This window comes from Corvus kubaryi, unplaced genomic scaffold (assembly GCF_017639235.1).
Source record: "Corvus kubaryi isolate FWS band 111438036 unplaced genomic scaffold, C.kubaryi_AGA036_p1.0 37397, whole genome shotgun sequence".
NCBI lineage: Eukaryota > Metazoa > Chordata > Aves > Passeriformes > Corvidae > Corvus > Corvus kubaryi.
Window position 1 is genome coordinate 4,376,128 of NW_024581136.1, and position 23,776 is coordinate 4,399,903.

The 23,776-nt window shown below is 44.1% G+C and overlaps 1 long non-coding RNA gene across 1 annotated transcript in view; it reads right to left on the reverse strand.

Moving 5' to 3' along the window:
* Window positions 1-3,332: 3,332 nt before the first annotated feature.
* LOC121671232 overlaps window positions 3,333-23,776 on the reverse strand; it is a 30,898-nt gene continuing 10,454 nt past the window's right edge. Inside the window, exons 2-3 of the long non-coding RNA XR_006018441.1 lie at window positions 5,152-5,303; window positions 3,333-3,550 (exon numbers count right to left, since the gene is read on the reverse strand). This is a non-coding gene — a long non-coding RNA (uncharacterized LOC121671232). The remainder of the gene's footprint in view (window positions 3,551-5,151; window positions 5,304-23,776) is intronic.

Below are 23,776 nucleotides of genomic sequence, written 5' to 3' on the forward strand. Positions count from 1 at the left end.
GACTGAGGATTAAAAAGTTTGTACTCTGTTTCACCCTGCAAGCAAGCAGACTGCCTTCATTGGTGGCAGAAATAGGGAAACATTTCCAATCAACAATTCTTCCATTTTTTATTGGCTTTTATTGTGTTCATCTGAAGTGTTTTCACTGGGAAGTATTGGTGACTTGGGACACAGCAGGCTTAGAACAGAATCACCACAGCAGGTGACCTTAGCACCTCAGGAGGAGCAACTCTGAAATGCTTGGCCTGTAATAAGTAAATAATTACTGAAGTAAACAGTGTGGTTTTGGGTTTTATAGACTACTATAATCATCTGTATTTTGTACATTCATGAGTATATACAACAATTCTTACTGAATGGTGACTTCACAAAGAATGTTTAAATCCAGGAGTGGACCATGAAGAGCTCATATCCCTTGGGTGACTAAGTCTGTGCTTTTGCTCTTGCCCACACTCCTGTACAATCAGGCTGGTGGTTTAGCTCACTGGATGACTGGTCACTGCTGAGACCGCCTAGGTACAAAACACCAGCATAGCTGGCGCTGTGCTCCAACACGCAGCTCAGGAGGAGGTAGCACCCCATTCTTCCCCTACCTCAGGGTTAGGTGGTCACTCAGAACACAGGAAGAGTGATTTTAATTCCACTGAAGGCAGAAGAGTTGCTGGTGTTCCCAGGAGAAGTCTCTGTCCACCCTATCTGAGGCTTTTCTGGAGCAAGAGAGAGATCTCCATTTTGGTGCCTTCCTACTTTGCATTAAAGAATTAAAAATGCATTTGAGCAGGCAGAAGGAAAGGAAGAACATGGCATCATAGCTTCATATTTAAGTCATCCTTTGGGAGGGTGGAGACTGCAGTTCTGCTCCTAGCTTGCCAGGCAGAATACTTTTGTATTTTACATTAGTCAGCCAGTGGATAAAATACATGAAGAACCCTTAGGCTGGGCAGAAAGTTTAACTGATGTCCTTGTACTCAGCATCTCCTCTCCTCCTTTGCATTGCAATACCTCACTCTTCTTGGAGCTGAGCCTTAACCTGTGCCCTGTAGCTCTGCATGGGAAAAAGCAGAACTGCTGCACTAAACTTTCTGGAAGTTTTCATTATGCAGATTTTTAAACCTTTAGATCACAAACTTTCTCTGTCAAGGCACGCACACAGCTCCCAGCTCTTTCAGCCCCCATCTCAGCTGAAGCCGTCTCAGCCTGATATTAAAGCAGCAGTGAGCTGCTTCCAGATTACCTTGGATTTGTGTGGATTTAGGGCTAAGTCCCATCAACGAAGCTGCTGCTTAAACTTTCACACACTGCGTTTAAGTTGTAGGACCCAAGTGAGCAGAGCTGGCGAAGCTTTAGCGTTGGTTTGACTATTCCTGCGCACTTGGACAGCTGTTAAAAGAGCAGGCAGCAGAACAGCTCCAGACCTGAAAGAAGGCAGCAAAGCAGACTTGGCAGAGGGGAAAAAGCACAGGCAAGTCAGCTGGCTCAGGGAAGGCAAGTCAGAGGAATGAGCCCAACGCACAAACAAAGCAAATGGCAGCCCTGAGGCTGGCCCGGGTCCTGGTGGGGCAGAGCTGAGCCCCGGCCAAGGAATGGCTGCTTCCCAAGGCCCAGACAGACGTATGTGGGCAACGGGGTCAACGAGGGGGATGATCTGAATGAATGGCACCGTTTTTTGGCTGAATTTGCCTGTTACTTCAGGCTAGAAATGGTGCCATTTGCCATTGTAAATACCCTATTCAAAAACATGGTCTCTATGGCACTCAGCTGAAGGACTAAAGATCTCATCTGCAACTCCTCAGTGCTAGGAAAAGCCAGCACTGCTGCATCAAGCCTAAATTAATTTCCCTCGTGTGGGCAGGATGTAGCGCTTAAACTCCTTTGACATGTATCTCCTAGAGACAAATGGCAATTCCCTCTGTGGCCCATCATTTACTATCTACATAAAAGCAGAAGCAGATGATTAGAGTGGGGAAGTGCCCTGCTATTGCTATATTTAGTGCCCTGTCAGCTCAGCCTATAACATTCTGCTATTCAGTTGTAAATAATACTCTAAGGAGGGGAATAAAATGAATATCAAACACGAAGAAGCTGGTATAGAAAAGCAGACAAAAGACTGTATGTCCAGAACGCACAGGAATAAACCTTCTACTTGGGTTTAAGTAGTAACTAATTTAAGTAAGTAATGAAGGAGGCATTAATGGAGCTCATCCCACTACCTGCCCCACTGCTGGGAGTGATAGGGGGTTGCAGTCTTTGGGGTCTTCCAGCAGAAAGCTGCACATATCAGTCTGGCTCCTTCTGCCTGGCACCTGCCCATATCGTCTGACGTGAAGGCTTCCAGCACTATACCTAAAGGAATTCTCACATTTATATTTCAAAGAGTGCTGGGAGGCTGCACATATTTCTTTCACATGTATGTATTTAAATCTATTCAAATTTGTTCTTCTTAAGAGTGAATTCCTCATCATGAATCATCATTGGGACTTATTAGCTTAAACTCTACACAGCACACACTTGTAAGGGAAAATACAAACTGTATATATGCCTTGAATACTCCTGTGGTAGCTGGACATCTTACAGCAATAAATAGATTTTCTAGCAAAAACCTTCTAAGGTAAAGTGGAATATTCCCATTTTACAGAACAGTAATGGAGGTAAAGTGGTCAGTCCATGGCTGTTCAGGAAATCTGTGGAAATGACCCAAGACCTCTAGTACTTCAAAATCTTTGCTAACCCAAAGGACCAGCTTCTTCTAAAACCAGATGGAAAAGCAATGCATAAAGGAAAAGAACAAAGAAAAGGGTTTGGTTTGGTTTGGTATGGTTTGGTGCCAATGAAGAGTGAAAGAAGAAAGCCATTACGAAGCATTTTCCCATGTGATTCAAATTAGGGCAGCCCATAATGGCTGAAGACAATTGTACTTTTATTCTTTTTCAGTGGTATTTTCAAATTTTGGAAAGTTTTTGTTGTTCTTTTGCCATTCAACATAAGTAAGTTGAGTTTAGTTCCACCACCAGAATGAATCACAGCACTGAAAAAATTCAGAACATCCCCAGTAGAGGAAGTACATTACTAAATTTTAAATCTTGACCACATCAATACAGATTTTTCTGTGCCGGGAAACAATTTGTCTACAGCCTAGAGGAAATGCTCTCTAACAAATGAAAAATGAATCCTGTATTGTAAACCCCACTTAATGGGGTTTACAAAACCAACTCAATGGGTTGTTGTTGGTTTTTTTCATGAGTAAGAAATGAGTAAAAACAAACAAATATCCTTTCGGATATGAACCAAAAAGACACATCAAACATTAGTCAGGCTTTTAGCCATAACCTACTTGGAGATCCACGGTCTCAGTGCGTTTTTGGTCATGCTCTTCAGGAAATATGCAGCACATAGTTTATTCAAGAGAACTTAATGCAAACAGCTCGAGGCATTTTGGTCATAAGCTGTAGGTTTCTTTATTACTGACTCATTCTTCTGCATACCTGGCGCTGACTCCACGTTTTGCCTGAGACAGGTTTTTGTAGATGTTAGTTTCTTCAGTTCTTTCAAACTGAAAAAGAATAAAAGAGTTTATAAGGAATGTAAAGCAAAAAAAAATAAATCACATGCACAATAATTTTAATCTTCAAGTTTCTATTCACTCTTTATGGCTTCTTTTGTCTGAAAACTCCCAAAATTCAATTTTTAAAATAAATATTTATGAAACAAGCATTTGCAAAATGTGCTTGCCTGCCAACTCCAGTGAATACTTACTGATTATCCATTTTTCCAAGACTACCTGGGTGTTTTCATACTCTCAGCTCATAATACAATTCAGAGCATTGCCTTCTCCGAGAGCTCACACTCTGAAGCAGCAGCACATGAAGGCACTTTGCATTTGATTGAACAGAGTTTGGATCTGTTCTGTTCCATATGCTGAACTGTAGGACACGCTTGCATAATCTATTTGCAAGAGTAAACCAAAAGGCTTGGAAGAAGGGACATTTGATATGATAAATAATGGGAAGTTGTACAGGTGAAGCATTTAGTACTATTTCCTGCATTTTATTGATAGGGAAACAATAAAAAGCTAAAATTCTCTCCAGAGATTTACAGATTAAGAATTCAGGTTTTTGGTTTGGGGTGGTTTTGTTGTGTTTTATCCACCCACTCAAGTGACTTTTGGGGCTAGCAAGTGTATTGGATCCTCTGAGGATTAGTTCTGAAGAGAAATTCAGTACTCAGCCCAAGAATATTAAATCAATTTTGATTACTATTCTCTCTCAGAGGCCTGTAGAGATGAACAAGGTTCAGGGTTTTGATTTCAACCTGCTTGGATGAAGCAGGCTGCTGCTGAGCCTGTTGGAGAAAGCAAGCTATGGGCCTGCTCAGCCAGCAGTAAACCCCTAAAGGACAAAGAGTCCAGAAGAGAAGTGCTATGGCTTTGATTCCCCAAAGGTTCAAACCACCCTCTGAAATAATTAGCAGCTGCAGCCTGTAATCACTGGCCCCTCAGGCAGGAAGGAAACCCAGCAGCAGCCGGGGCACAATGCAAATGTCCCTTGCTCCTGCCTGACCCAACCGGGCTGCGCTTTGTGCACCAGGGCTTGCCCCAAGCACAGGACTTCCAGCTTTCTGTTCCCACAATCCTCCCTCCTCACAGGGCAGCCAGACCTGACACCTCAGCCAAACCTCAGCATCTCACAGCCTGCCTTCTTCCCAAAACAAAGGCAGCTTGAATTTGCAGGCTGACATGACACACAGGAAATCTTGCTTTGGTAGTTTTGCTAAAATAATGTGTGAAATGGCAGATCAGGCAGTCTTTGGCTAAAAGTAAAGGTGTTTTGCCTTTCCACTAATTAACATACTTCAGGTCTTGCTTTGAATACCCTGTTATTTATTAGCAAGATATTTCTGGTCTCTTTATTTTCCTGCCTGCTCTTAAATTCTGATCATGCTAATGATCTTCATCTTCTGTGCCTTCTGTCATGTTTTTTGTGACCTCTCTAGCTCTCTAGGCCTTGGCAATTAAAAACTCAACTCTGGTTAAAGCAAGGTTTTTAATATATTTTTAGATATATATATGTATATAAGTTTTATATGTATAAAGCACCTACCATCATATTGATAAGCACTCTTTTTCTATTTTCACCAATTTATTTCTCCACTCACCAGCTCTGGTGTGTTTGATGCCTCAGTGTCTTGGGTTTGCCCACTCCCTTCTGAATTCCAGCATGAGCTTCTTCCAGGAATCCGAGAGGATGTTTGGGAGGAGAGATTCTTGCCTATGGTTCAGTCCAGACATCCCATTGAGTCAGTTTGTGCTGCAACAACAGTAAAGACAGGATTAACTGGTTCGAAGCTTAAAGAATTAATTTGAGACATGATGGGAAAGGTCCTTTCCCCTGTCCCCTTCTCCAAGCTGGAGTTCAGGCTAATAATTTCTTAAGTGACATTTCATTTTCTGAAGGCAGAAGTAGACTGAATGGTTCACAATTCAAACTCATTCTTTCAGAAGAGGGTGGGGTTTATTTTAATAGTGCCACACTAATTTGTGAATTAATGTCTCAATTTTCTGAGGAACAAGAGCAGTCTGCTTCGGAAGAATGGTATGTATGTAACAAAAAAAAAAGATGAGGTCAAATCTAACTCTTTAGGACTGTGTTTAGGACTAAAGTACCACTATCCACTATCAGTCAGTCTATAAGAAAGGTTTAATATATTACAATACATGGTGAATATATAAAAACATATGACATCAATTTTGTTTGGGGATTGGGTTTTTTGTTTGTTTGTAATTAAAAGGTAAAACTCAGCAGCACTATGGGAGACAGATACTCTTAAAAAATAGAGAAACAGTAAGGTTCAGGAAAATTTTTTGTAACTACCAATAACAGAACAAGCACCTTTAATCATAAAAGACATTTTTTTAGTACAAACAGTTAGACTGAAGCTTAAATACATTACATCTGCTCAGGTCAGTGCTTGCAGGGAATGATACCACAAGGGAAAAACAAAGGAAGCGGGGGACACACAGGATGCTGAAGTGTTTCCCAGGCCTCAGCAGTGCCATTCCCATGGTGTGTGGGCGTTGTGGACAGATGCAGCCCATGCTCTTGTCCTGTGGTTATCCTCCACAACTTCCCACCCACTTCATTTATGTCCCTTTTGGTGCCAGGTCCAACTCTGGCCAGATGACCAAGGCCAGCTCCTGCCACACACAAGGTTGATTCTGCTGGTCCCCTTCCTGGCTGCACCAGCACAATCTTCTTCTCTTTCTGAGGCTTCAGCAGACGGTCCCATCCATGAATCCTAACACCATGAGGAAAGCGAGGGAAGATGTTCAGTCTGTCCCAGGCTGGTCACCTTTCACCAAGCCAGAAATTGGGAGGCCGGACAGTTGCACCAGCCAGTGGTTCCCTCTGGAAGTAATTAGGCACCGTGAAGTCATTGTGTGGGGCTGAACAGCTCCGGTGGAGCACATTTCCCTCCCACGTCTGAACCTCTGGCTGGTGCCCAAGTACCAGGAGTGTCCCTTCCTGAACAGAGGATGTTGCCACAGTGATCCATCTTGCTGTGGCTCCACAGAGAGCAACTGTCATTTCCACAGCAATCATAACAGTTCTGGGGTGTGTTCCAGTCTCCAAGCTGTGTGTGCTGTCTGCATTCTGAAACCACATGTAAGTTGGTGGGGTCATGGACCAGTCTCAGAAAACCTCAGCTCTGCACCGAAGTCTCTCTCTCAGGGTCTTCCCTGGGTCAGCACCTTTTCACCTCAAACACACATAGCCCAGCAGACCAGAGATTAAAGCTATCCCTTAACCAAGACAGGACACGGTGAACCAGAAGCTGTCCCATATCACCTCCTTCTAAAAGAAAAACAAACATGACTTTTTCTATTTTTGTTGTTGTGCTGGATAGATAGCTCTGCCTTCCCCACTGTGTTTCAGTGTCATAAGAGGGGCATAAATCAAGGTCCAAGTCCTCAAGCCTTCTCTGTGCTCATCACTGCATGGACTACCCCAGCCACACAAGAATTCTTTTTTTTTTTTTTTAACTGGGCTGAGATGATCTATATTTTACTTGCAGCTTTTGTTTTGTTCTAGTCCTGGCTTGCCTCCATCCACTTTTGTCAACTAGGATTTTGCTGCTTTGTTTCCCAGTCGCACCATTTGGGCCCAGTGGATAAGCTGTTCAGTCAGAAAGGTCCCACACAGGCAGCAGCATCCTTGGCTCAGGCTTGCTCTTGCCCCATCAGGCTTGACAACACTTGAGAAATGATTGATGTGGTAGCCCCAGTGCCCTCCCTTGAGATGACGGCACTCAGGAAAGATGTCAGTGCTCGAGGAGAAAGGGTCACCGCCGAAATGATGTCTCGTTCCAGCTTATCTCCAGAGTCACTTACTCAAAGATCATAAATACATGGATTAGGGTTTCTACCTTCAGGAGTTCCTGGATAGTTGACACTGAGAGCTGTATTTTTGCAGTAGAATGTGGATGTGCCTCCTCTGAGTAACAATGCCATGAAGCAGCCAATATCTACAGTTCATTTGGTGCACTCTGTGGTTCAGAGGTCATGGAGGGCCATGTAAAACATCTGCCCAGGTTTGAATAACTGCAGGTAAGTCCCCTCATAGAGGATTCTTCTAACTGTGCCTGGAGGGGTGAGAGGCACATGGTGTGAGAAGCAACAGGAGTCAGACACCTTATGTTGCACTGGCCTTACATTATCATTCTCATGCCCTGTGGCATCAGAGGAAGCTATTTTTGGCAATCAGGAAGGTCCAGGAAGGTAATCCAGATGGCAATGAGCTGCATAAAGCAAATTCAGCTTTTCTAAGGAATTTCCCACTTGTTTCATACACTGGACTAAAGGTAGTGTTCTTACCTGGTGCCTTTATGACTGCCCCTTGTGACTGGTGTTTGTTCAGGCTGAACAATCATTTGTGTTAAATAAATGGCACCTATCAAACTGCTGGGTTTAGTCCCTTGTAAGAGAAAGGCTGGGTATTAGGCCTAAAGTAGCTCTGAGAGAGCTCAGAGCACCAGCCTCTCACATCCATCCATTTCTTCTAAGTCACTTCAGATTCCCTGTGCTTCTGGAGAAACCGTTTCTCAGGGTCATGTCTGGCCAGCCCTGACCTCAGAGGTGCTCTGGACTTTGCTTTCTTAGGGTGGCTATTTCTGTCACAGAAGAGTTCCTGGTAGCTTGCCATGGTTTCTCTCAATAAATCTTCACATACCCAATTTTTATGAGCTTTTTTTCCATGTTGAGTGTTGAGCAATCTAATATTACATCATTTGTACTGCGTGTTCACTGTCATCAAGAGCAGAGAACTGCCTACTGGATATTATTTCCTTTCAGAAGCAAAACAAAGACATTTTTACTAAACCTGAGTGTTCCAGTCAAATACAGCAAGTCTGACCTCAGTCTTTCACACATGTGTAGAACCAGTGTCAGGCAGCCACCAAACACCACAGAGCTCCCTCATCTTTCAGGGGAGTGGTCTGTTCACACTTGCAGAGCAACACAGGACGACTGAATTCCAGTTCAGCAGCATTTAGAGCCCAGTTTGCATAGAAAGAAATAATTACCAAGCATCAAAGGCAGAGAGTCAGAGCCTCAGGTATCCATACACTGTATTCAAGATGCACGAAACCTTGCTGGTCTCTTTTTGTGATCATTAGGATTGCCTCATTCTAAGATGCTATTATTAAACAGAGTCAAGGTACATTACATCTCCGGTAATAACCCTCATACCTTCAAGACTTGATTTTCAAGTTTCCTGTTCGCACACACGTCTCTTGGCAATGGCATGGCAATTGTGTGCACAAAAGTGGCATCTGTGCACACACATGGCCAGCTACTTACCAGCTGGACTTGGACTGCACTCCCAGGTGGGACACACACATCTCTCAGAGCAGCTGACTCCTACTTATATTAAGTTACTGTCAAAACAGTGCAGTAATAGAGCAGCAGAAGCCAAAAGCCAATTCTGAGCAACGTAGACAAAACCGAGCTCATGGATCACTCAAGCAGTGCCAGCAGCTGCTTTGATTTTGCATCCATCTTTCCTAAACATGCTGCATTCAGCAATTCATACCTCACACCTCAGGCTAAAACATTTCTTCTCTTGTACAACCCTCTTGCCAAGTATCCCTTATATTTTATTACCAATTCCTATTATTTGGACCAAGTCATTCCCTTGGTATGTCTGGCTACGTCTCAGCTGCCTCTGACACCAACAGAGATGAAGCGGCGGAAACAAAAGCAGCAGATGCTCTTCCTTCAGTCCCCACCACACTCACTGCCCTGCTCTCAGTGCTCCATCCCCAGACCTCAGTCCTCTCTCCATCCTTTCTGGATCTAGAGAGTGGGAGAACTGCCACTGCTAGCAAGTGGGATGGTGATAAATGCCATTTTCTTCCTAATATTTTATAATAATCTCTGTCAGAATGTTTTTAAAAATCCAAAATCAAAACTAAAAAAACAAAACAAAACAACTCCAACAAAACAAAAACAACAATACAAACCAAAAAACTCCACAAACCAAATCAGCCAAATTCCATTGTCCTCAACAAATCTCCTTGTCCTCAGGCTCTTCACATTTTTCCTTTTGGTGCCCATTTAACATAGACCCCCTTAATGCTGGCAATTATCATGAATTCTGCTGTGTCTAGCTGGAAATCTCTAAGCAGCCATTTGAATATCAGGTACTTTAAGATACATCATGACAGCATCATCTCTATTCACACTTCTCCAAAATGCTCTTGATAAATCATCTACTATATTTTCAACTCCTTTTCTGGATTGGCATTCAAACCTTCACTTGGTATTTCTGGAGTGTTAACAGCTGTCTCCCTATTCCTGGTGAATACTTAGCAAAGGTTCTTGAAAATAATCTCAAACACCCAGTGATCTGTTCCGAGGGCTGCTCAAGTTTTCCAGAGATGCACTATGGAGACCATGAGGGGCACTACTGTTGCAGTCACCCCTTGTGACACTGGTATCTGGGTTTGCTAAACACTGCTTGAGATTAGAGATACACTTATAAGAGACAATGCAGAGGTGGGATGGGAGATAAGTTGCAACATAAAATGAGCAGGTGGGGAACTGAGGCACACTTGGCTTTCAACCAAATATGCAGAGCATGCTCTGTATAAAGTACAAGAGAACAAGGAGGTGGCACTGAAAACCCTTAAATCTGTCAAAGGAGAAAACAAACCATTCTGGATTATTAACAATGACCCATTTCACAACTCAGGAAAAAAAAAAATCCAGTGGTCAAAGATTTAGCTATTTCTTTGGGGGCTGGGGTTCAGTCCCTGACCAGTGAACAAACTCTCAGGGCAACCTTTAGAAAATCACTTCATTTGCTTTCATCTACCTCCCTGTCTGTAAAATAGGAAAAGTGACATTTCTTTACTGTGGTGCCAGACCGAAAGAATTTGGAGCATGGAGGTGCTCAGATGTCACAAAGTCTACTTCTGCTCCTAAAAAGTTGAATATTCCTCATCTTTACGAGTGGTTTTTGATGTGCATGCAACAGAGGGGAGCTAGCAAAACGAAACAATTAGTTCTGTGACATTTTCAGCTGCCTAATGAGTTTCTCTTCTGCTTGTCACACAAGTGTTTCAGAATTGGAGCTTGTGTTACCAGTGCTCAATATTTTATGCTTTTTCTGACTGAAATTCAACAGCTGTTTCAATATTGCAGTTGGAGCCAGCATATTCCATATAGACTTTCCTCAGTATGTTGCCATTTTTTAAAACGTTTGCCATGCCTCTTTTTTTTCATGGCTTGATCATGGCTACCTCTTCATTAGAAATTTGGCAGATGAGTTTTTCTCCTACAAATATGTGAACTGAGTTTGCTTTAATGTCAGTGAGAATAATTTCTCTGAAAACTCAGGTTTCTGTCCCAGCACTTTCCCCCCACTCTACCAAGCTGCACATCATGTGCTTGTTAGTCAGTTTTCCACAAAAATACCACAAAAGTCATGCACAATACTGCTCTTTACAGCCTTCCTACTTCTCTTTCTAGGTTCAAGAAGGTATTATATTTATTACACATGTTATTGCAGGGCTTTTTTTTGGTCCAGACTTTGTTTCTTGGAGCTGGTCCAGAAAAAATTTCCTTATGATCAGCTCTATATACTATTGTTGTTAATATTATTCTCTCAAAAGTACTGTACTTCATTGAGGATAAGCCTCCTTTTTACTTCTCCTGACACAGTAAAAATCCATCTAGTGGGATCTATACTCTGAAATTGGCCTTTCTCTCCTGTCCTGAACTAATCTCCCCCTTATGTTCCCTGTCCTGGCTTCACCAGCTCTCATGACAAGGGATGTAAGAGTCTTGCTTCCTGCTATTAGAAATCATCACAATGCCTATATTGATTTTAAAACTAAACTGACACGGTCTGTCACATACATAGATAAATATTCTTTCAAGCTTTTCATTCCTGCTGTGTTGCACATTTCACAAGAAGGAGCCCCTTTCTTTGTCGGAAGGACTCTCTGCAGCAGATCCATCACTGTCCAGGGCTGGAACACACGTGCAGATTATTATTTCTGAAAAGCTTTCAGTTGTATACTTTGAACCACTTGAAACAGATTTTTTTTTTTTTAATACAGTATTTAGGACAAAGGAATATAGACCTTTGCATTTGATAGTACTTTAAAGTACTATGAGAAAAATGGAAAAAAGTATCTCTTGTGTGAGCCTTTCTTCACCTGCTGGGTGCCTCCTTTTCCCCTTAGTTCCTCCTTCCTGGTCATGGGGACCCAGCTCTCCCACGAGCCCTGCCTGGTAACCCTTTTCCTGCCACTCTGGGGCTCCAGGTGCACAGGGTCAGCCCAGCATCGAGGTGCTGCCAACAAAGAAAGCTCATGGTGACCCACATCTTCCCAGGGCTCAGCCAGGCAGAGCAAAGGGTTAAAAATCTGTGAGGAATTTCCCTGTGAGCCATGGAAAGGACTAAGAAAACGGAAACTAGCCTGAATTTAAACTGAGGACCTCATTCTTCCGCCAAGCCATTCGGTTTCTTAATCAACTGGGGCCTTGTTTCACAGTCAGTCATCAGAGGCTTTAGAAAGTTGTTCAGACAAATCTGTAAGGGGAGATCCACAAAGGATGTCTTTTCTGTGGCACTCTCTACCTAGAATATGCAATGCTGGGGACAGGGTGCCCTCAGTGGTGCTTCTGTGCCATGGAGCACAATGCACAATGATGCTATAGGATACTTCCACTGCTGAGCTCCTGCTTATTTAAATATGCATTTAATTAAGGAAAGTACTGTAGGAAATTAAGCAGCGAGCTTTCCCAATGGTATTTCTCCTCCTTCCTAGGAGAAAATCTTTCTCAGGTTTCAGAAGTGCTGCAGTCTGCTCCAAGTCAGACCTTTCTTTCTCTCATTAGCTCTGCAGTCCTGTCGTTTACTAGATTTCTAGCTTCTAAGGAAATGATTCCTTTTTTTTTTCTTCTCAGTCTGGTAATGCTTTAAATGACTTCTGAGAACTACACTTTTATTACTCATTATTATTGAGTCAGGAGAAAAAAAATACCTCACATAATAGCAGAAATCTGATTAGTCTGGGAAACTTTGAAATTCCCTTCTCCAGTGGTATTCTTTGATGTGCTTGTTAAATAAATAATGATTTTTACATCTAAGGTTTATCTTACAGTGCAAATACACCATTATCCTCAGTGTAAAAAACACTTTTCATTGTTAGCCACCGTAAACATGAGCTGAAGCTGTGATTCAGGAGTGCTCGAAGCTGACCTGCCCAGGTATGGGGCAGTGTAGTTTTTTCACATTAACAACTTGTGAAGGAGAAATGGGCCATGGAGACAGAGGCACTGCAACAGGCAGAGGGAAAGAAGAGGTTAGATCAAAATAGAAATGTCATGCAGGCAAAAAGAAACTAGCAGGCACTCTAAAGAGAGAAACACATCAGATTAGAAACAGAATATGAGTCTTTTCATAAGATTTTTCAATCACAGCCTCGGGCACTTTGTATGACAGCGGGAAATAGGATGACATTTCTGGAATGGTACAGAATTAAAAATAATAATAAAAAAGATCAGATTTTACTGGAGAAGGAACTCACTAAAGACTTCAGAGATGGTACATGCAGGACATTACTGTGTAAAGCCACCTACAGTAATCTATTTTTATGTATTTACTTGGTGTGATAATGGCTTCGACTGTTAAGTTTGCCGAGTCTGGAGTCCAGCACTGCTCAGTACCTGTTCATCTCTCTCCAGGTCTGCCAGGACTTGTGCTCTGTGCCAGTTACTTGTTCCCCTCACTGTCCCCCTGGGAGGCTGGGAACTGCCTCATTTGCAGCCCGGGATGGAGCTGTGCCACTGTGGGCAGGGGCAGAACCAGGATGCGTGTCCTGAGCTGCAACAGAGGAGCTCTTGTAGAGCCCACAGGCTTTTGTGGGGAGGTGTGTTATCAGGGCAGTGAGAGAGTCCCAAACCTCTCTTCATCATCTGACTTTCACCCACAACATCCTGGCATGGGGAAGCCCCTCTAATGTCACACACAAGCCATGTCCACATCACTTCGGGTGCCTGGTGCTGGGCTGGTAGGCAGGACGCTTCTGGAAATGCAAGGGGCTCCCAGCCCACCTGCCTGAGGTGGGCACCCACCTGGGTGATCTGCAGCTGTGTCTCAGAGAACATCCCCTGGAGCACCACTCTGTGAGCCACTGAGGAGGAGCACGTGGGACTCACGGCAGCACTGCAGGGGAGAGCACAGAGCAGCAATAGACCAACACCGAACACAGGGAGAACACAGTGAGCAAGACAGGGAAGCAGAAGCTGGAAGAACTACCATGTTTTTTCCTGCTTTTATCCACACTTTTATGTCCTGATTTCTTTGAGGGTTGGTGGGGGGAGGGGGCATTGGTTGGTTTGGGGTTTTTTGTTTCATTTTGGTTTTCGCATCACAGGTTAAACTGAGATGTGTTCTCCTGTCTCTCACTTTCAGCTCCCACCTATGTCTTCCCAAAATTCCCTGATCTGCTGCTCCTCCCAGAAGTTTTGTAACACCTTTTGTTACCACTCTGCAAGCACACTCATCAGACAAGACTGGAAGAAGCCATCACCACAAGCTTCTCACAACAGAGAAGCAGTCTTGTGCTCTGGAAGCGAGGCCCTGTGCAACAGATTGCTGGAAACTGGGAATTTACCCTGCCAGAATCCTGCTCTTCCACTTGTTTCCCAAAACAAATGCCCATTTCCAGAAACCAGAGGTGATAAACCTGGAAAGTGTTTACACCTGGAATGGAAAAGCTGTGTTTAAAATGAGGGCATAAGAAGAGCAGTGATGAAAGGATGCTTAGTTTGGATTGTGTTCCCTCACAGCACTGTGCGAGCACCGAACCCCAGCCTCTCTCCAACCGTTGCTATCCCTGTCCTGAAACAGGAGCAAGGAATAGTAAAAGAAATGGAAGAGAGCTGTGATCAGTAGTAAAGTGAATGTGAGAGAGGATGTTTATCTGGAAACTAGAGCTCCTTCCTGGCCTCCAGACTGTTCACCTGTATAAATGTATCAGCAAGCACCTTTGGCTGGCTGGTTTCTTCCAAGTGATATTTCCAAAAGAAGGCTCCTCAGTTTGCAGTTCTGCTTACTGGAGCTTGGTGCAAGGCTCCAGGTTGTGTGTGCTTCCTACATGAAGTAGGTAAGAGGAGCTTTGAATGGTTTTCTGATTTTTAGTCTCCTGAGCTGCTGGATCCAGTTCAGCCCTGAGTATTATCCAAATTGGCTTCTGTGCACTCCAGTTTCTTTTTACTCAATCCAGTCTAAGTGAAGGCTACCAAACAGAGCAGCATTTCTCCTTCAGCCCTACCAGACGGGGCCTCCTAGGTCAGATCCTTGTATGCATAGTTATGGCCTGACACAAACTGAGCCTACAGTGAACATCATCTGCTTTTTACTGGGTGAACAAACAGGGTCCGAGTCAACCTACAGCTCAGGGATGCCCAGAGGCAAGAGAAGGGAGAGGGTGGGAATGCACATGTGGGATGTGAGGAGGCCACCTCTGCTAGAAGCAGCTTGCATTTAAATCGGATTAAGTGTTTCATGAATCGACACCCTTAGTTACATGGGATTTAGCTTCCAGGCCACTCTCAGTCATCACAGTTTGCAGTGTCCCTCCCAGAGGCTGCTCCACAAAGTGTGTGCCACAGCACACCATCACTTCCAGCACTTCTGCTCCCTTGTTTGGCCTGGAAGCTGATGGAAGGGTTTCTGCACGTCAGCCCTGCTAGCTCCTTACCAGTCAGGGCAGCCAAGGCTGTACCTGCTGTGAAGACTCCTCCAAGGCTCCTCTCAGACTCAGGGATGCAGCAGCCAAGGCAAGCCTTGGCCCTGGGGTTTGTCCATGTCACAGCCCAGCAGCTGTGCCTGCTGTGAGCAGGAGTGACCAGCCCAATGACACTGCTGCTGCCCATCAGTCAGCATCAGCCCAGCTCCAGACAAACATGTTTAGCATCTCCAGAGCAAGCTGTGATTATATCCTGGGCAGCACAAAGAGCCACAGGCAGGTAAATTAACAGAGAACAAAAATTAGCTCCAGTCTGTGTGGCTTGCCAAATTGCAGTTGGTTTCATGTCCTCAATTGAGTTCAAATACGATAGCAGTTCCCAATACAACACAAGACTTAGAAAAAGGCCTAAACCTGGCACACTGGGGAGGGCAGCTCCTGCTGTCTCAGAGGATGAGCTAATCAAATTACACAAGAGGAAGAGGGTGGCAGTACTCAACTTTCACCTTTTCTGAACTGTTGCAATTTTTCCAGGAAGGGTGTTGGTTCTTTCAAGAAATCCAGTCATCTCCTGTAGATTCACATAGTGAAAGTGCTTGCAGGTACTTTTAAGAAGCAGCCATGGGCCACACATGTAGTTCTCAGCCCAAAGTCAGCTAAACAGCCTTGCTTCTCCTTTTCTTTACATCTCTGGCAAGGCATGGTAGCCCTGTCCCATTTCAGCAGAACTTCGGACTGTGCCCAGAGCTTTATCCAACTGCTTTGGCTGCAGTTCTGTCACTGGGTAAGTGAACCTAAAATGGATGTCACTCTAGGCCTCTCCTTGCCCTGACACTGGCTGCATGCTCCCATCTCTCTTCCTTACATCAGTGGTGATATTTATTTGACCTCTGGAGCTGAGTGGAGTTCCAGCCACCAATTGGGCTGAAAACTAACTCCACAAGGAAAAATGAATATATTTTTGCTGGTTTAAATCATATCCATAAAACCAGAACCGATCTGAACCCTCTATAAGACAGTCTCAAATGGTAAGTTACTGTAAACTTAGACTCCTCTTGTATTGCTCATCCTGCAAGATGTCAGATACACACACAACCACAGACAAATAAATTTTTGAAAACATGAGTGTATCTAAAGACCTTGTTCTCCAGAAAGTCTTTCTTTCTTAACTCAGGGAAAAAAAAATCCCAAATCTGCTTCCTTCTTTCTAAACTCAGGGGGGAAAACCCCAAATCTGCTTCTAGGAATTTCTTTTTTGAAGCATTTTCAGGAAACAAAAATGTGCAAGATTATTATGCCCCCTCCCCAAACAATGAAAAATAAACAAAAAGAAAAAGGAAAAAAAAAAAAGAGAGAGAAGAAAGAAAATTTCAGTTGAAGAAGCAAAAATCCTGAATAATTTCTCATAGTCTTTTACTGGAATCCAGTAAACACATTACCAAAATACGCTGTGTATTTTACTAGGCTAACTTATCTCTGTGTGTATTAGAGGCACAGCATGAAGAAAAACGATAAAAAATATTAACCTCCTTTGTATAACTCAGTAGAGTTATGAAATATCTAATTGAATAAACTACATTTGACAAGAACAAATGGTGACATTTCCATGTAATGTTGTCTTTTTGGCTTCCTGACAAAGAAAAGCTTAAAGAACCATGAGTTTTGTTTCCTAAGGGTAAGTTCTTCTACTTGTATCAACTCAACAATCAATAATAAAGTATGAGCATAAGCACTTTTAATTTATGAACTGTATACTTTGAGTGAGTTTAATAGTTTAATCTTACGCACATTGCTCTGAGTGTTTATTTTTGTTGTGCTGCATAGAACTGCTTAATGGAAAATACTGCATTAAAGCAGTAAAGCAGCCATACATGTAGGAAATCAGAAAAGGAATAATTAAGACACAGTGAAATTAATACTGTGCTGATTTCTTGTAAGCAGAAGAGCACCATTACCTTAAGGGGGAGCAAAACCACAAACAGGGAGCTTGCACTGATGTCATCTTTCAGCAGATGACCAGGCTTCTTCCCTGGCAGATATTTGTCACTCTTTCCCTCAAAGAGTAAAGTTCAGCACTCCTGAATTTTGGTATTTGGCTTAGGTGAAGTTTTGTACCCAGTTCTCAATTCTGTCAGTGTGGCTTGTCTGGCATGTCCCCTCCGAATCACCACTGCAGTGGATCTGCCAGCTTGCACGAAGCTGGGAGTCAGCCAGGAGGGGTTATGTGTGTTGGTTTGAACTGACCTAGAAAGGGCTTACCAACAATAACACTTGTCTATGAAAATATCACTCCTATTTATCTCTGGGAATAAGGAGTGGAGTTTTATGAGACTGGCTGTGGAGTGAATCATGCTGTTCATTACTCACAGCTGAAATTGGATGTGACCTGCACCTGGTTTTAGGGAGAGGGTGGCTTGTCCCACCTAGCTCTCATTCAGACCTGATAAGGATTTTCACAGTATGTATTTATCCTGTCAAAAGCAGGCTCTTTCACTGTAGGCTATTGATGTTAGGCACAGATGGTCTTCTGGTTGCCACGCAGATGATAATGTTCCAGTGAATTTCAGTTAATATTAAATGGAAAGTGGCTCAATCTGCATGTCTCTCTAGAAACAACAAACCAACCATCTTGAGAATCAATATTGATAATACTGTGAATGTTAAGCAAAAAAATAAACACAGCAACAAGGAGCACATGGCATGTGGTGACTCCAGTAGCTGTTAAGAACCTGCAATATCATGCAACAGGAAAAGCAGGACATTTAAGAGAGCCAATTCTTCAGAACTGTATTCTAATTAAGACCAGGCATTATCAGATTGCAGATCATCTATCCATAGCCACAAGCTTTACTTGCCAAATCCATGTTCTGGTGTAGGTGAGCACCATGGGCAGGAGCAATACACAGGAAGAAAAGGCAGGCCCAGGCCAGCTGACACGTAGGTCATGGATGTCCTAGGACCATTCATGCGTTGGGAAGAGCCCTCTCACCCTCCTTTGGCAAGGGAACACAGGGCTGAGGCAAGCCCACACTTGCGTTATTGGATGTGGGGTTTTTGTTCTTCTTGGCCTATGAAAATGCGATGAGACAAAGCAGCAGGCAAGGAGGTTAGTTTTGTAATTCTATCTCAACCCACATCACACACAATGAAGAAAAGTGATACTTGCTCACCCAGCTGCTTCAAGCAAGGATAAAGTGCTCATGACCATGTGTGGGCTCAAATGGCTCACATGGACCTTACCTTTCTCAGAGAATTTTAACTTTCTCAACCTGGTTACACAGTCAGCAATTCATGGAAAATCATATTATCTGACATTTCTACACCAGCCAAACTGAGGTCTCTGATAGCCTGCTCTATTAGTGCCAGCTATCTTACTTCTAATTTATGGAGGAAAGCTTTTCAGGAAAGCCTAGAATTATGGCCCCTTCCAACCCAGAGTGGCCTGGGTTGGAAGGGACCTAAAGACCATCTAGTTCCAACCCCAGTGTTCAGCTAAAATAGATTTAATCAACTCATCAAAACAGAGGATTGTTTGAATCAAGACAGTTGGTGTGTCTCATCATACAAGCAGGATTCTCTTTTATTTAAACATGAGTGTGTGTATGTGTATGTGCAAGAAAATTTAAAAAAAAATTACTATGTTCTAAACGAATTTAAAGCAAGCAAAACCCACAGGAGACAGAACTAGGAAAGACACCCTGTGTCTGGTTTTGAACTAAAAGAAATGCATTTTGGCCTTAGTTCCTCAATGTGTTCATCCCAGAACAGTCCATGTTACATTCTAAGCTTCTCAGTGGAGGACAGCACTGAGATTTTGGACACAGGTGAAAGATAAAACATGTGCAAAACCACTGAACAACTGGCAGCGCTGGGGCAAATCCTGGTTCAGGGCTGGTGCTGAGCCATAGCAATTCCACTGGCCTCGATGCACCTCCTCTGAGGCCGGAGTCAGGCAGCCTACTCATTTCCTGATGAGCAGGGCAGCATTGTCATTACCCACATGCACACACAAGAGAAGGATGTCACAAACTAACCTGGAAAGTAGAAACAATTTGTACATCACTCAGCAGAGCCAAGAAAAACAGTAGGGAAAAGGAGTGAGTGCAGTCCTTGAGGAAGGGAAAACAGAGAACAATATTGTCAAAGCTTAAGTAAAACACAAATGAGAGTGTTTGTGTGTTCCCTCATCTGCAGTCTCAGCTCTCCAGCCGGCTTATGCAGGCTCGCCCCTCACTACAGCAGCGAGACGAGAAAAATCATGTGCTCAGCTCAATATGCCATGATTTAATGCCCTAGGAATCAACTTAATTTTTAGTATTTTTTTATAGTTTGCAATTTCAGTTGGAGCCAGATCATTTTTTTCAAAAAGATTGCCACCGTTTTACCTTTTCTAGTAACAGTGAAGTTATTATGGATGCAAATTATCACATTATAGTTGTTGCCACGGAAATAAACTGCAATGTTATAAGCACAAAAATAAAGAGCCTGCTGCAAAAGGAGATGCAGCAGCCACAGCTTCAGGGGAGTGCTTTTTTGGTAGGAAATGATGAACGAATTGCTCCAAACCTCTTGAGCTACAGGAGGTAATACAGCAGCCCCATTTTGCATTTTTATAGAACTGTGCGTAATGCCTCAAGTCAGTTTAGAAACAGAGCGCCAACACCTCATGGCTCGAGGTTAAAGGGTAGTTTTGTCACACCAGGAACTCATGTGGGACCTTCTGAAGGGTCTTTGCACTACAGCCTGTTCATCCCATGCTGAAACACAATCCCAGGAGCACAGCTGCCAAAAAACCAATTCTCTTTTGTAGTGATAATGTGCATACATGAGCATGACTAATACACCTCATAGCAGACCCATCCTTTCAGAACTTCCCCTTAGGCAGGAAGATTTCTCCACTGGCCATATCCTTTGAGCCTGTAGCCATGTGAAGTCACAGAGAGCTAGAAGGGGCCAGAGTCTGATGTGATTTAGGGACCCATTTTAAAGGATGAAAAGAAAAAAAAACATTAAAATCAGCACTGCTTAGTTACTCTTGCATCATGGTGAAGGCAAAAAAAACATGGTCAAAAACCCATCAGTTACAATCAACTATTTTGATTTCAACAGATTTTGAGAAGAGCCATCTCCTAATCTTGCTCAGAGGATCCAACAGAGCACTGGGAACACCAAGCCCCGGGACAGGCTGCGTGCAGGGGCAGCTGCTGTCGGCGGCACACGCCTGGTGCTTGGGCGGAAAGCACAGGAGTGGGTGGGTGAGGAGAACAACACTCACTGCAGAGAAGCCCTGACACCCAGAAGAGCTGGTTTGCATCTTGTGAAGTCTGACTCCAGGGCACGGGGAGTAAGGAGCTGTGGGTGCAGCTGCTCTCCTGTGCTACATGTTCACAGTGAGCAGTGGGTGCCTAGCCTTTCCAAAGGGCATGTCTGTGCCAGGGAGGGGATGTAGGGACAGTGGAATTAGAGAGGACACAGGCCCACCTCTCTCACCACAAACATCTTCCTTCAGTTAACAGAGACACAAAGGTTGCTACAGAAATTCTCAACGTTTTATTTTCAAATCTGCTTTTCTAGCCCCACCAGAGGAACCAGAGGATCAGGCTTGCAGTGGCTCCGCATCCACATTCCTTGATGCCTTACTTGATGCTAACGCACTCTCTCCAGGTGGGATTCTGCCTTGCTTGGGCACGGCTGCAAGGCACCAGCCCTGGCAGCTGCCCGTGCCCGACCTGCATGGCTGCCAGGTTGCTGGCCAGCCCCACCAGCCACCCTCCTCCGGGAAAACAGCCTCCCTGGGAGGCACACGGGCAGGCACAGCAGGACAGAGCCAGTCCCCAGCTCCTGGAACATCCAGAGGCTGCTGTGGAAGTGGTGGGCACTGCCAGAGCCCACCCACTGTCCACGCTGTGGGTGCACACAGGCAAACTCTGCTTTCCCAGTCTCAGGCAGACTCATGTCACAAACAGTCAATTAGCTTTTTGGAAGTTAAATAAACAAACAGAGAGGAGATTATAACTGATTAACTGAAGGGCAGGAAACATGAGAAGCTGGTTTGCTAGAAAGAAAAGCTCTTGCGCTGAGATCTCCAGTAATTAGCAGCAACAAGACTTACAGAAATTCATGAGGGGGAAAAAAAAAATCCATGAACCCTTCCTGTTTAAATGTTCTCTTTTCACATGTTTTGCTTGGAAAGCTAACTTAAAACACAAATACAGACTGGGTCTCAAATACGGAATAGATTCCTGTTCTGCAGCAGTCATATACTTGGATTGCAAAGCAAATGGATGTGTATCAATGCAAGTCCTTTTTTTCCCCCCCAAATTATGTATTTTGTTAACAACTATCAGGTTGACAGCTCTATCACTCCCTCGAAGCACCTGGAAGGCAATTTGGTTACTGCTGGCAGATGCTGGGGGTGCTCCTTGGAGCACAGTTGAAGACTGAAGCTGCTGGAGAGCCACAGGCCTTTGCCAGGACTGACCAGTGAGATTCAGCACTTAGCAATTCCAGCTCAGCGATGGCCTACGGGACCTGTTTACCAGTCTGCAGTGGAGCTGCTGTTGATTATGCAGAAGCCTACCTGGTTTCACTACACTGGTTCAGAAGTGTCCTCCACCCGGCTCCTGGAGCAGCACAGAGTCTCCCCGAGCCATGTATTGAAATCCCCAGGCAAAGCTGAAACCCTGACCTATATTTCAATGGCTCTCCAAGCTGTATTTATGCATCTTCAGAATGGCTGTGTTTACTCCCTTAAATTGCAGATAAACTGCAAATTAAAGAGAGCCCTGCAGATTCATGTCTGCTTTGCTGTCCTGGATTTGCCTTTCTTGGATAACTCAGAAGACAACTGGAATCAAAAGTGAGACTTGCTCAAATTGATTGCAAACCTTAGCATACACTTGGAAAAGCAGCATGAGCAGGGAAGCAGTAATTTCATTGGGAAGGAGGATGGCAGGTCTGATCCTGACTGAACGCATAGAGCTCATTAGCTTCGAGTTACTATTCTGCATTGTGGTGTGTCCCAGCAATTACAGCTCCAGGATGCAGCTCTTCACACATGGCTAAGGATGGTTATACTCCAATACAAAGGTGAAGTAAAGGAGTATTATTCTATTTCCCTGACAGTAAACTGCAAAAAACTCAAGGTAAATCGGCGTATCAATGTGAAGTGATGTAAAGAAGCAGAGCTATGATGGCTTCCCCGTCACATATCAGTGGCAGCAGGATTAGGCCACTGCAGGGGATTCTGAAATACTCTCAAATACAGGGCAGCCCTTCTTCCCCTTCTAAAAACAAACAACCATGGATTTGGGGAAAAAAGAACTGAAAACCTGACCACCTTCCATTACAGCGTGTGACGGCTGCTGCTGTGCAGGAGCTGGGGAGGTTGTTAGCACCCAGTAATATCTTGTGGGAAATGAGCAGAGCAGGGGGCTCCTACATTTCCTTTGCTAATTTGCCACTTTTGAAAGTGTGGAGCCCTTTTTCCAGGCTACAGTCATAGGCACAGGAGGAGCTGTTTGACTCCTTGAACAGTGATCATGTAGTTGCTTTAAAACCTGCCTGTGGACAGGCTGGAGGTCCCTGGCTGGGGCTGCTCTAGGGCAGAGTGAGAGTGGGTGTCAATGCTGTTTGGAGCCTGCTGAAGCCTTGTTCACATTAAGAAGCAAATGAGTGGGTGACAATTAAAGTGGTGTATATTTATATTTTTGACTAAAAAGAGCTCTCCCACAATCCCACTCCACTTATTTCAGCAGAGCGCTGAACTGCCATTAATTTACACTCACCAGAAGAGAGAAGAAATTAGAACGTTTGACTTCTTTAAATAAATATTTTCTATTTTAGTGCCTAACACTGTGCACTTCCCTCACAGCCCAGGCAAGAGGTATCAACAAAGGTTGACAGTACTTGCAATGGTAAAAATTCAGAAATCCCTGTCAGTGTTTGGGTATTTGTGGAGCTGTGAAAGGCCAGCTTGTCCCGCAAAAGAGCTGTCACCCAGCAGGAGCTCCCCAGCATCCAGCTGTGTGGTGACACAGGTGGCAGGCACAGGTCTCCTCTGCAGGTGTAGGTGGGAGCTGGGCAAGAGCTCTGCCCTTTTCAGCCCATCAGTTTGCACTCAGAATAATCTTGCTGAGAAAAAAAACCAACAGGGTTGAGAGGTAGAAAAGAGTGGCACAGTCAAGGCTCTTCTTGGAGTCAGGCAGGGCTACAAGAGCCTTTAAGATGGAGAAGGGAATCCAGCTCAGTTTTGAATGCATGGGAAGCTGAAGGTGAAGTCTGAACTTCCTTGTCACCTCTGGCTTTGCTTTGTGTCAGGTACCACAGGTCTTCCCCCAGCCTGCTCTGCTCCTGGTGTCTTAAGGAGCCATGCCAGTGCCCAGAGACTAATCCTGGAAAAAAGCCCTGCTCTTCTTTATGAAAAGTGAGAGAATGAGTGTTCAGATGAGCAGGAAGTCCTGCTCCCACCCTGCTGTGGGCTGCACCCTCACAAGCAGCCCTGTGGCAACCACTTGGC